At 39.2% G+C, this 12,742-nt stretch overlaps 1 protein-coding gene across 4 annotated transcripts in view; it reads right to left on the bottom strand.

Moving 5' to 3' along the window:
• STK3 (serine/threonine kinase 3) overlaps positions 1 to 12,742 on the bottom strand; it is a 110,021-nt gene that overhangs the window by 80,662 nt on the left and 16,617 nt on the right. The gene's annotated exons all lie outside the window — the stretch shown is intronic.

Genomic DNA, 12,742 nt, shown 5'->3' with positions numbered 1-12,742 from the left:
ATGCAGACTACTACAAGCTAAGAGCATAACCCAGCCAAATATTGGCTGGATGACACACAATATGAGATCTAGTTGGAGAAACTATTTGAATTGTTTTGCTTGTTTCCAACAGATAAAATTAAATATATAATATAATTAGGTGGGCCTGGCTATCAATGCATTTATTTACCATTTAATATTTCTAAACTTTCCCCATTGCAAAGGAAAACAAATGCTACAAAAATGTAACAGCAGCAGATACAATGTGACATACTATACCAATATTTTATTTAATGCAAAATAACCTGCTAGAAATTTTTTGGACACTGATGCAGCACAAACTCTGCCCCAAGTACTACACGTCAGAAATAGATCATTAGGATATCGGCAGAATTCAGAAAGGTGGTCAAACCACTCTTTGTGACATAGGAACCTTTTATTTAGAGTTAGAGCTAGCAACTGGAAAAACAACTCCGTGGCACTATTTTCCTTTGTCTCGAAATTAGAAAATGGGTAGAAAAAAATTGGAAAACACTGGCTGCCAGTTTACTACCATGCTGAGTTCAATGTGGTATTATTGAATTAGGACCAGTTTACTTAAGGGATCACCTTAAGCCAACATGCTGACTCGATCACTTAAATTTGCAGAACTGGCACTTCTATAAGTGCCACACATTGTCCATCCCTCAATTTGGAATTGGAATTTGGAATCCCTCTACCTATTTATATTAGGCAAGCACCACAATTGTATTCCTTTGTAGTCCTTTATTGATGTTTCTATGGATACTTTTTGCTGATTTTATTCTTCTGTGTTATATACTGCCTTGATATGTTCTTTTATGAAAGTGTGGATTATAAATATGCAAACAAACAAAACAGTTGCCTGCTGAAAACTTTTACTGTTTTGCTGCAAGTATCCAGACATACTATTTGGTTGCATCAGTCTTTAAATTCGCTTCAGGTGTTTTATTGTTTTTATCAGATTTAAAATGTTCTAAGTATGTGGGGGGGGGGGTATTCTTAATTGGATTTTTATCACCAAAGTACTTACTGCCCTGGGCTCCCTTAGGACGGAGGGCAGGATATGAATTAAATAAATAAATTATGTAGCCAAGCAAGACCATATGCACTCTGCCTTCAATATGCAGATTGTAGGGGCTGGATCGTGCCCAAAATTCCACTGGGCCAGGCTTCCCCAACATGGTGCCTTCCAGTTGTTTTAGACTGTAACTCTCACCAGCCCCATCTGGCATGACCAAGGGTCAGGAATTGTAATAGGTAACATCTGGAGTGCACCAGGATAGGGAAGGCTGTTCTGGGCCAAGTAATGCCTGAAAATGCTTGCTCCTTAATATAACTGGGTAGCCTGGAACAAAACTGGAGAGCAGAAATGGTCCTGAGCCAGGCGCAGCAAGTGTTTTACACATGATGGAATCAGAGCAGATCTGCTCCAGTCCAAGCAAGGGAGTAGCTAACTTGGCTGATTTGGGAAAGTAGCAAGAGCAAATTACATTAGCAGAGAACTATTCTTCCCAAAGGGAAGAAAAAAACCCAACACATACTATACAAGAGATCAGTTCACCCATGACTGCTATTTTTTAAGGGACGATTCTGGTGTTATTTAATACTGCAGAAGAGTAATTATTATTTTAAAAAGGAATAATCCCCTGTCCAATTTCCCTTTGGCCACCAGCATACACAACTCACTTAGATGCCATTTTTAAGGAGGGGAAGCATATGCTATACAAAATCCGTGTGGCCTTTAAGACAGCATGGCATTTTCCATTTTACTAGTTTATCACCATCGCTGCAAAGAGAATTTTTCAACAACAAAAATGGTACCTGGAGTGGCAGCCAAGGTTTTCCAGGTTTTATTGTCCTGCCCTGCCCCTGCCTTTTCTAACATACCACCCAAAAAACAAAGCTAGGGACTCATAATGCTTAAAATTCCATACACATCTTTAAACATTTTAACCCATGCTCATAGTCAATGTAAACTTACTGACACTGTCAAAAAGGCACAAGAGCAAAACTCTGGAGGTAACATTTGTGTTGGCTCTCTCTCTTTCCCATGGGAACCTCAATAATGAAAACTAACTCACATCTGGAAGCAACCTTGGATTCATACAATGTTAAAAATAGACCATGCAAGCTAAAAATATGAACTTTTAGGTCTATTTCTCAGGACAAGAGCTGCTTATTGCTTTAAAACACACATTCTTACTTCTTGCCTTGCAAAATGTAAATCATAGTTTAATTCTCTTTTCATTTAGAGTGCTAAACATGAAGACAATTTTAAGATTAATCTGTGTTTAAAAAAAATTGCAAATTATGCACCACAAAGTCTTGCTCTACAGCTATGTCACAAACTATAACAGATGTGTTATACCTCTGTTTAAATATTTAGTCAGCAAACTAAAGGAATAAAAAGAAAAGGCCAGAGTGATTTCATCCTTTGCTTAAACCAGGGTGGTCTGCTGGTAACTTTTGGTACCAGTGGTGTTGCTGGGGGAACAAAAATGAAACCAGGTGCCATCAAATTCAAATTAAAGATTTTGTGTTCTTTTAAACAATCCTAAACCAAGTTTCCATAAACTCCTTAACTGATACTACTACAAAATTTGACTATTTTATAACAAGAAAGGAATGATAAGTTATCCTTAGACCATCAAATTCTAGCTACAACAAATTTAGATTGATTGGCACCTCTTTTTAAATAAGACTCTTACATTTAATATGCATCATATCCAACAAAACATAACTTGGAATTATGTTGTCTTTGAATAAGCACAGACATTACATGTGTACTAATTTTAAATAGACTTTATCCCAGTCTTATATTTTAACCAACTTGCAGTCCAAATAACCTTAACATTTCAGCAAAGTCAATCATTATATTAAGTTTCATAAAGAAAATGCAGGATGGAAGCTTTAGATATTCTTTTGACTATAGTTTTTTCTCCTTTGAAATTTTACAATCTTAGGGGGTAAATAAGTGTTTAAAAGCATAGTGTTTTGAATGTGGATGTTTGCTAGTCAAGTCTCTGCACTTTGCTTTCCCAAATACCGGTAATCAGTTATTCTGATAGAAATACTTAAAATGCATAAAGAAAACACTGAAGAATCTCACTTTTGATCTACGTTTTCTATGATATTGACCACAGAAATCTCGGCACTCTATCTCCTAACAGTGAAATGCCATATTGTTCAACAGAGTTCATATAACAAGAGCACCTGGGCAATTGTGAATCAATGAAAGGTTATTAACAAAACACACATATATATAGGTTTGCAGAGAGTAAATACACATAAACACTAGCTGGGAGAGCAATCCTATAAACAAGAAGATGGCATAACGCAAGCCAAGGTAAGCTGGCGTAAAGTTACAGCGGATCCAAACCAAATTCAGCAGGATAGAGGGTAAACAAGCCTTTAAAAATAGTGTTCTGCACTGGATTGTCAGGTGACGTAATCAAGCTTAGCATCCAACCTCTCTGGTACCCCATGCCACACCCCTGGAATGCCCCTTTTGCTGGCTGAGCAAGTTGCGCCAGCATATCATTGGCTGAGCCACAGTTAAGAGACTTAACACCAGCTGAGTCAGGAATCATCTGGCTAAACTGGAGATTAGCTGCATTCTAAACTGCTCACCCTGGTGAATCTTGCCATAGGATTTCACAGTCTATCACAGAACAGTCTACTCCAGAACAATAGGCAGCAGAGTCCTCAACTGTGAGTTGAAAGAGGGGCAAACAGCTGATTCACACATGTATATATGTGCATGCACGCCTGCCATTTCTTAATGATCTTCAGAGAGGTTCTGTGTTCCATGTTGGTCCCTTTCCATGAAAATAATAAAAGATCTTGTGCCATCTTAAAGACCAACACATTTATTAGAGCAGAAGTGTTTTGTGGACTCAAGACCACTTTGTCAGATGAATGAAGTGGAACCTTAGCTGGCATGTATGTAAAGGAGAAACTTGTAAAGGTGCAAGTATAATGGCAATGAGATGCAAAAACTGAAGTCAGTGATTATTACAGCTGAAACTTATGTTAAATATCACATCTTTTATGGTATCAGATTAGCAATAATTTATTCAGCTGAGTAAACTGCCATGTTGCAATGAGCGAAGTGTGCTTGAGCCCACAAATGCTTATGCCATTATAAATATTTTAGCCTTTAAGGTGCCACAATGGCTAAATGTTTCAGCCAGCCAGGGTGATATAGAAGCTTTATCTGTAGTGTTTTGTTTGCAATGACTATTTCACAATTGCAAGTAATAATAGGATAGGGAGGCGTGATAGGGAGGGGTCTCTACTGACTACTGACGGAAGCAGAATGAACTGCATCTTTGCTCCAGAAATCAAGGAAAGCAACCCACCTTTCAATCATCTTCCAATCACATCAGAAGAGGAAGAAATTGAAATGCAAGTTAATAGGACTCCCTATCAGTACTGCAGGGTGAGCAATGGACTGTTTGCTTTCTTCCTTTTCCAGTTGGCCTCCAACCCCCAGCCCAGTCAGATTTTCTGCACCATCGGGAGTTCCCAAGATTACCGTATTTTTCGCTCTATAACACGCACCTGACCATAACACGCACCTAGTTTTTAGAGGAGGAAAACAAGGGAAAAAACATTCTGAATGAAACAGTGGATGTATCATTTTTGTGCTTCATGCTGTGGCCACAGACATGTGATCTGATGGTGAATTTGGGGTGACCCAATGCAAAAATCCTGATAATTCCTGTGGATCCATGCTTTGTAACCACGTTTTTGCACCATTGCAGCCCCAGGCAACAGTGGGTGCGTGATTTTTTGGGTGCAGGCTGTAGCCATGGACATGCTATGTGATCTGATGGTGAATTTGGGGTGACCCAATGCAAAGATCCTGAGGATCCATGTGGATCCATGCTTTTTAACCATGTTTTTGCACCATTGCAGCCCCAGGCAACAGTGGGTGCGTGATTTTTTTGGTGCAGGCTGTAGCCATGGACATGCTATGTGATCTGATGGTGAATTTGGGGTGACCCAATGCAAAGATCCTGAGGATCCATGTGGATCCATGCTTTTTAACCACGTGTTTGCACCATTGCAGCCCCAGGCAACAGTGGGTGCGTGGTTTTTTTGGTGCAGGCTGTAGCCATGGACATGCTATGTGATCTGATGGTGAATTTGGGGTGACCCAATGCAAAGATCCTGAGGATCCATGTGGATCCATGCTTTTTAACCACGTTTTTGCACCATTGCAGCCCCAGGCAACAGTGGGTGCGTGGTTTTTTTGGTGCAGGCTGTAGCCATGGACATGCTATGTGATCTGATGGTGAATTTGGGGTGACCCAATGCAAAGATCCTGAGGATCCATGTGGATCCATGCTTTTTAACCACATTTTAAGTGGGGAGTGAAGGAAAAACAAAGAAGGGACATGAGAGGGGTGTGCAGAGAAGCAGCTGGCTAAGAATGCTGGAGAGGGATTTAACGGGTGGGAGGCAAAAGTTCCCCCCCAAGCCAGCCATCTCTCTCTCTCTCTCTCTCTCTCTCTCTCTCCCCCTCCCCCACTCTCCCTCTCCCTCCCCCACTCTCTCTCCCTCTCCCCCAGCAGTACCGGAGCACAGAGACGACACTTTCCCCTCTGCTTGCCTGGAGGGGAGGGGCTTTCCCTGCTCTTTGTTCCGTTTCAGCAATCACAGCAACGAAACAGAGGAGGGTGGGCAGTAAGACCCTGAGGCAGAATGCAGGAAAGCTGCCACTTCCTCTTTTCAGGTTTCCCTTCTCCGTGAAGAGCGATTTGACTTTTGCTTGATTTTTTGGCTCCAGGGACCACACATTCGCTCCATAACACGCACAGACATTTCCCCTTCCTTTTTAGGAGAAAAAATCTGCGTGTTATAGAGGGAAAAATACGGTACATATTACCTTGAAGGTGTAAGCAAGCAGGCAAGGACATCTGCTATAGCCTTACCAATCAATGAGATCAAAAAGTTACACCTTGGAAATGACCAAGCTGAAGAGCACAATGTGGCAGAAGATCCTGATCACAAGCACCTGTGGCCCATTTTGACCTTCATGTTGCAGAACAGTTCTGTCTTGCACTTTGATCCAAAATGAGACTTAACTCTTTCTCATTACAAGCAATCATGCTCTGTAGCAGTTTTAAATTCTTTCAGCTTGTTCAGAGTTTTATTTATAACTTTTCTCTTGGGAAAAGGAAACTAGTGCATTACCATACAATAATAATTCACAATGAGCAAGATTTGTTTAATACTTTAACCACAATGACTGTTCCATCAAATATATCTTCAACAAAGCTTACAAGTTGTAGGTCCTGATCCAATGTGTATAGAAGACCAAAGCAGACATCTATCGACATCAATGGAGGTTGAATAAGCTCTTAACTATTGCTACAGTGCCTCTGAAATTAATATTCCCATCTCAAACAATTTCCTATTAAAACATCCTGAAAATAAATGAATAGAACCATGGAACTGTTCTTTTTTCAGATTAGCACTTGTAAGTATTTGAATTATGTAACAAAAATATACAGCATCACATGAAACTAACCAACATCATACTTCCTTTACAGTTATTTTAGTTAAGGTTTCAAGTTAACTCACTGGCGTGTAATTATGAAATTATTGTTCTGATCCTCTGCTTACTTTGAAAGTGATTAATCAAAGTCAGAGAAAGCCAACCATCAAGTCAAGTATGTTTCAAATTTCCTATTCAAGGATAAAACTAAAAAGATGAGCTAATTTTACTTTAATTAAATCCTCATTTAGATGTCTGAAATAAATGTTTTCTATTTAAGTTTCAATTAGACTCAAGCTGTAGTCCAAATTTCATATATTCTTTCCTTCTGCTACTTTATTACACATTCCCAATTAAGTTTTCCTACTTAGGCACTCAACAACATAAAAGGTTTAAAATATTTTTCCTTGACTTTGTAACAATACAGAAACACATTTTGAAATCCTGCAATAAGGCCTTTTTTCTATTCTACTCACTACCTGTGGATGTTTGCATGAAGTCTCCTCTAAAAGGAATTCAGTGGGAAATTCCTGCCCATAGTTTGTCATACCCTAGTTCAGCCCAGCATGGACTTCCCCACTATGGACAGGAAATGGGGAGGGGCACATAGTAGTGAATGGAACCCCAAACAAATCAAGAGTGACAGATTCAGGAGAGAAAATGGTCGCTTGTAGGTAAGTCTGGTTTGCTCAGAACAATCTTCCTTGAAGGTGTTACAGTTTATACATAATATAATACACTAGAGAAAGTCTGCACTTTAGAGAATTGGATTCTTTCATCCTTTTTCCAATGTCATTTGTTAAAAGAAAAAAACATTCGGCATGGAATCTGGGGGGAAGACCATGGGTGAAAAAAACATAATATCATGTTAAAGAATTTCTGCAAAACTGTAGAAAAAGAAATATTGGAACATTAATATGGGAATGTTCACTATACTTACTAGACTACAAGCACAAACTGTATGTCTGTATTGGCCCACTTGGCTGGTTGTATCAAGCCAGGGGTAGGCAACCTAAGGCCCAATTGCCTTCTCAATCCGGCCCATGGATGGTCCGGGAATCAGCGTGTTCTTACATGAGTAGAATGTGTGCTTTTATATAAAATGCATCTCTGGGTTATTTTGGGGGCATAGGAATTGTTCATATATTTTTTTCCAAAATATAGTCCAGCCCACCACATGGTCTGAAGGGCGGTGGACCGGCCCATGGCTGAAAAAGGTTGCTGATCCCTGTATTAAGCCATAGATAAAAACAGTGATTTAATGTGAATGAAAAGTTTTTGCTCGGCTATTCTCCCACTTCTGCTGCACTGCCAGGAAACAAGCCAGTGTCTGGCTTGCTGTGATGTTCAAACCCAGGCTTGTGATTTGTTTCTCTCCAAACAAACCATGAACAGCAAGCCAAGAGCAAACCTTGGTTTCTGCTCATAATTTGTTGGGGTTTATTTTTCAGTGCCATGGCAATTGCCTGTGTTGCACCTTCTTGTAAGCTGTCTACTAACATATATCAGGCACCTACTCTTTGGAATTCTTTTCCTTTAAAAATCAAACAGGTGCTTTTTCTGTTCTTTTTGTCACCTACTGAAGGCCTTTATCTTCCATCAAGCTTCGGGGGCTCTTTCCCAGTCAGAAGTGAGATATTTATTTAATGAATTAGAATAGAATAGAACAGAACAGAACAGAATAGAATGTTGAATTTTGTAACACGGTAGTAACTGTTCCTAATCAATTCAGCAACACTTACATCTCACACCAGTCCATGGGCACCACTTAACATTAAGTCCAGGGTTGCTGCCTTTGGTCGGTTCCATGCCCAGCTCTTTGTGGGCACAGTCATTTAGGGTTTCCAAACGTGTACCTCTTTGTCACAACTGGAAGATATACCCAACCAGCCTATGTGAGGGTAACTGAAGGCACTCATAACTAAGAAACTTTCTCCTTTGGATGCCTCCTTTATTTTGTTCTTCATCTCAAGAAGACCCTGGATGTTTTGGCCAGAGGGACAATAGTGTATCACCAATACAAAATTACTTTTGGGACCTGGTATTGCCACTAACAGTGTTTCCATGCAGGAGTATGCCCTGTTTGGGATTTCTAGCTACTTGGGCTGTGCACTCTATAATGCAGAGTTGCACACCACCTCCAGAGTACACTCTTCTCTATATTTCCTATAGAGTTTGCATCCAGATATAACTGTGTCCACGTTAATTTCTCCATCCCACCAGGTTTCCATTATGCTCACTATATATCTGCACTCCAGCTTACCCATCTTGGTATGAAAGCTTCTAGTGTTAATATATCAACAGCCTCTAATCAAGGGAATGTGGCCATGACAGAAGAACATTTGTCCACCCTTGTTTTAGGCAATCATGTAACAGACATGATCCAAAACCACCTTGGGGATGTTGAAGTGTATTTAGTTGCCAGGTGTTGTCTTGCTTGTTGAAAAAAGGAAAGGGTAACATTCAATAGCTAATAATGTTCAAAGTAAAATAAAAAAATAAAAAAGTTAACTTTTCAGTTTATACAGACACTGATCCCCAGCAGAATGCCCAAATCTAGACTAAGGCTATATGGCAATATAAACAGCATCAAGAGTTCTGTGGCAAAAGGCAGCTGCTTGTAAGATACATTGGAAAGAAACTGATCACAAGCAGATTAGTCCATGGTGGCAGTGACACAAGCTAAGCAGGAGGTATGGATAATCTGGGTAAGTGCCATGGAAAAATAAATATCATGATTGGACTTAAGGCAAATGGAAACATTTCAAATTGGCTTCCTACGGTATTTTGTGGAACATATGATGTCCACATGTCCATTACCAACAACTTCAGCATAGAAAACAATAAAGGCAAACGCTGGATATGTTTTCAAGAGCTTACATTACTAGCCTCTCCCAAGACAAAACAGCATAAATTAGAGGGGGGGGGGGGCAAATTTGCAATGCTAGATTGCTTATACAAAAGGTTGGCAATGTTTTCTTGGAGTGCCACCAGGGCTGAAGCCTTCTTGGAAAGCTCATGTGGGTGTATTCTAAAGGATGAAGGAAGGAAAAGGAAAGTAAGCCCAGGGTTAGGTTCCAGCTGGGCTTCAGAGGCCTCCACGGTGTTCCTCACTTTCCAAGAGATTTGCTGGGTGACACTAGGTAAAGCACAAATGCCATTCTCTAGACAATATATGTGAAGTACCTACTTCAGAGTGTAAGATATACAGAAATAATTATCTTGGGACTATATACATAGAATCACCAAGGCTTCAAAAGAGGATTTGGAGATCATGTTTTATATTTTTATTGCAAATTTGTCTAACCGGCCGAAGCACAGAAGAAGAGTAAGAAGGGGGTTCAATTTTAAAAGCAAAATGTAGGTACTGCAGAAAGTGTGAACTGACTGTTGAAATGTTGAAAGTTTTTTTGCTCTATCACAAGTTTTGACACACTGGACATTTCCACATACTACAAGTCACAGAACCATACAATTGGGGGGAGGCATTGGAGGCCATCCAACAGCCTGCTTGATACTAGAAATTCAGAGCTCAAATTTAATAGCACAAATTTACCCTGCCCTATTTCATTGGCTATCATTTGTGGGAGCAGGGGAAATTGCAGTCTGGTGATGTCAAGCTGTACGTTTGGTCATACTAAACCATGGTGATGAACCTGTGAGGCTCTTCAGATGCTGTTGAACTCCCAAACAGATTGGCCAATGGACAAGAATGATGTAAACCATAGTCCAACCATATCTGGAAGGCCGCAAGTTCCCTACCCCTGTACAAGTGAGGCTGGTTTTTGGTGGCAGGCCACCACATAGAGTTGCCACAATACTGGAACAGAAACATTTATACAATGTCCCCATTATAGCCATCTTTCATATTTCAATTTGCTTCACCATTACTTCAACTCTGATATATGAACAGGAACTCCAAAGCACTTCCACTAGAGATTGCAATCTACTACTTACACCAAGTAAATCTTTTCCCCTTTGAGACTTCCTGCCACAAAAAGTTGATACTTTAAAGGTTTTAAACATCTAAAAAGAACATTCACTGATGCCAACGAAGCAGGTGGCCCTTACATCTGACATTCCTAAAACTACTAGTAACATTAGATCAAGTGTGGAAAGTAGCCCCAGGCATACTGCACAGATTTTAAAATATAGTAAATAGCCTACTGCATTGGCTGATTGTCAACACCTTTCCAACCGCAGCAAGAATGGGTTGGTTTTTGACAAAGATCTGATATATATTCCCAAATACTGAGCCCTAAAGTACTTTTATTGCCATCTTTCAACCTGAAATCCTTTCCTTACCTTCGCACTCTCACAAGATTTAGTACAACTCCTTGAGTAGCTAGTGTGTGGTTAGGGAGAGGAAGCTATGCTTGTTTGCTTGGAATCTGCCATTTCCGCCCCTGCCAAAACACTTGTTTAAAAAGTCATGTAATATCTCTATTAGATTGTAAATGCAATTGACAAGGAAATGGCCTACTGGCAATGCATTACCTTTGTGGCAGTGCCAACCAGCCTACAGCAAAATAGCATAAGGAATAACTTCAGCATGCATTCCCAAGTAACAAAACAGTGTTTTACATAAATACCACAGAATCTAAGCAAGATCCAGAAAAAGCAATGAAAATTTGCCCGAGCTTTCATGCTTGCCTATATCAATTGAATGTCTTAACGAAAACAAAATAGAAAAGCATCTACATATGTCCAGGAATCTTGTGAAGTTGGATCATATAACACTGGGGAAACTATCACAACTGAAATCTGTGTATTTCTTCTCAACCACTGTAACAACTCTCTAATAAAAATTAAGAAGAACTGTAGGGTATCAAATATACAAAAGAGTATTAACTGCTTACAAGCCCTTAAAAACCAGAACACAAATTATTAACAAGAACATGTGCACCATATAAGCCAGAATTGTTATTTTTAAAATGAATTTGCCCTTTTGATTTAATACGACTGATTACAAGCATTACAAATATTCACATTCTGTCAAGTTAAAACACTAACCCTTAGTTTAAAAGCAGCTATTATGCTTAGAAAATATTCTCCGATAATTTAAGCTTGTACCTTTCATTACCAAGTGCAACTACAAGCAATTATGTCAAAGTTATCCCAGATGTAATGAGGATGATATCATTAAATTTTAAGAAGCCATTGTAGTCATCACTAATCATTATAAGGGCACATTTAAAAATTATGTTTCCTTTTCACCCTAAACATAAGACCAAAATAGCTTCATTATGTAAGAAAAATCAGCTGCTTCTGTAAGATAATTAATAGTTCAAGTTCCAAACTCAGTTCACCCACTACAAAATACACACCATTACCCTTTAACAAGACGCATGAGTGATGGAATATCCTTTTTCACAGCTGATCCCTTGACAAGCCGGAATGATCAAGGATATCACCAAAATGCCAGAAATACAGATTGCCTATGCATTTTCAGTGCCATCAAAAGTAGCAGCCTTTTTCACATTCCATACACACATAAATAATAATAACAGACAATAAATAAAGGTTTACAATTAATTATATCATGCATAGTATGTCCATAGTTACAGCTTTGTTTGTTTCCTATTGGAACAAAAGAGGTGACATTGCATAGATATAAGACCCATCACTTTTTTTAAAAAAAGCAAAGCATGTAGCCACTAAAATATGAAATATGAAAACATTAAACTACTCTCTATTTAATTCTTGTTCTAAACTCAATATGTTTTTGGACTCTATCTCCCCTTATAGCACCATCCAGCATGGTCAATGGCCAGGAATAAAGGGAGTTCTAATCCAACAACATCTGGAGAGAAACAGGTTCTCCACCCCTGTGCAAAAGTGATTAACTCCTAAAATGCCCAAAAGAGCAGAATCATTAGATAAGCAAACATCAAAATATCCTTGGTGACAGTAGCTGTCTTTTGGGGGGAAATCAAAGCAGCAGGTGTAATTAAACTTAAGATTTTAAACCATGTCATTAACAGCAACAGTTGCCTATTAAACGACATGAAGTAAATGATCACTTTTGGACTACATCAACTGTTGTGTAGCATATTTTAGTGCCTTCTACCACTATGAAATTTACACTTTACTCGCAGCAGTTTAGTTTTAAATCTCCGATCGAAGTAGCAACTGGACATTCAGCTGTAGTTCCAATCAACTCAGGATGACCAATGTAACCACTTGTTCCACTTTTCCAATGAGCAACATTATACAGCGTGTAATTAATAACGAAGT

This window comes from Podarcis muralis, chromosome 8 (genome assembly GCF_964188315.1).
Source record: "Podarcis muralis chromosome 8, rPodMur119.hap1.1, whole genome shotgun sequence".
Taxonomy (NCBI): Eukaryota; Metazoa; Chordata; class Lepidosauria; order Squamata; family Lacertidae; genus Podarcis; species Podarcis muralis.
Note: the sequence above shows the minus strand (reverse complement) of the source record. Positions and strands in the feature narration are given on the sequence as shown.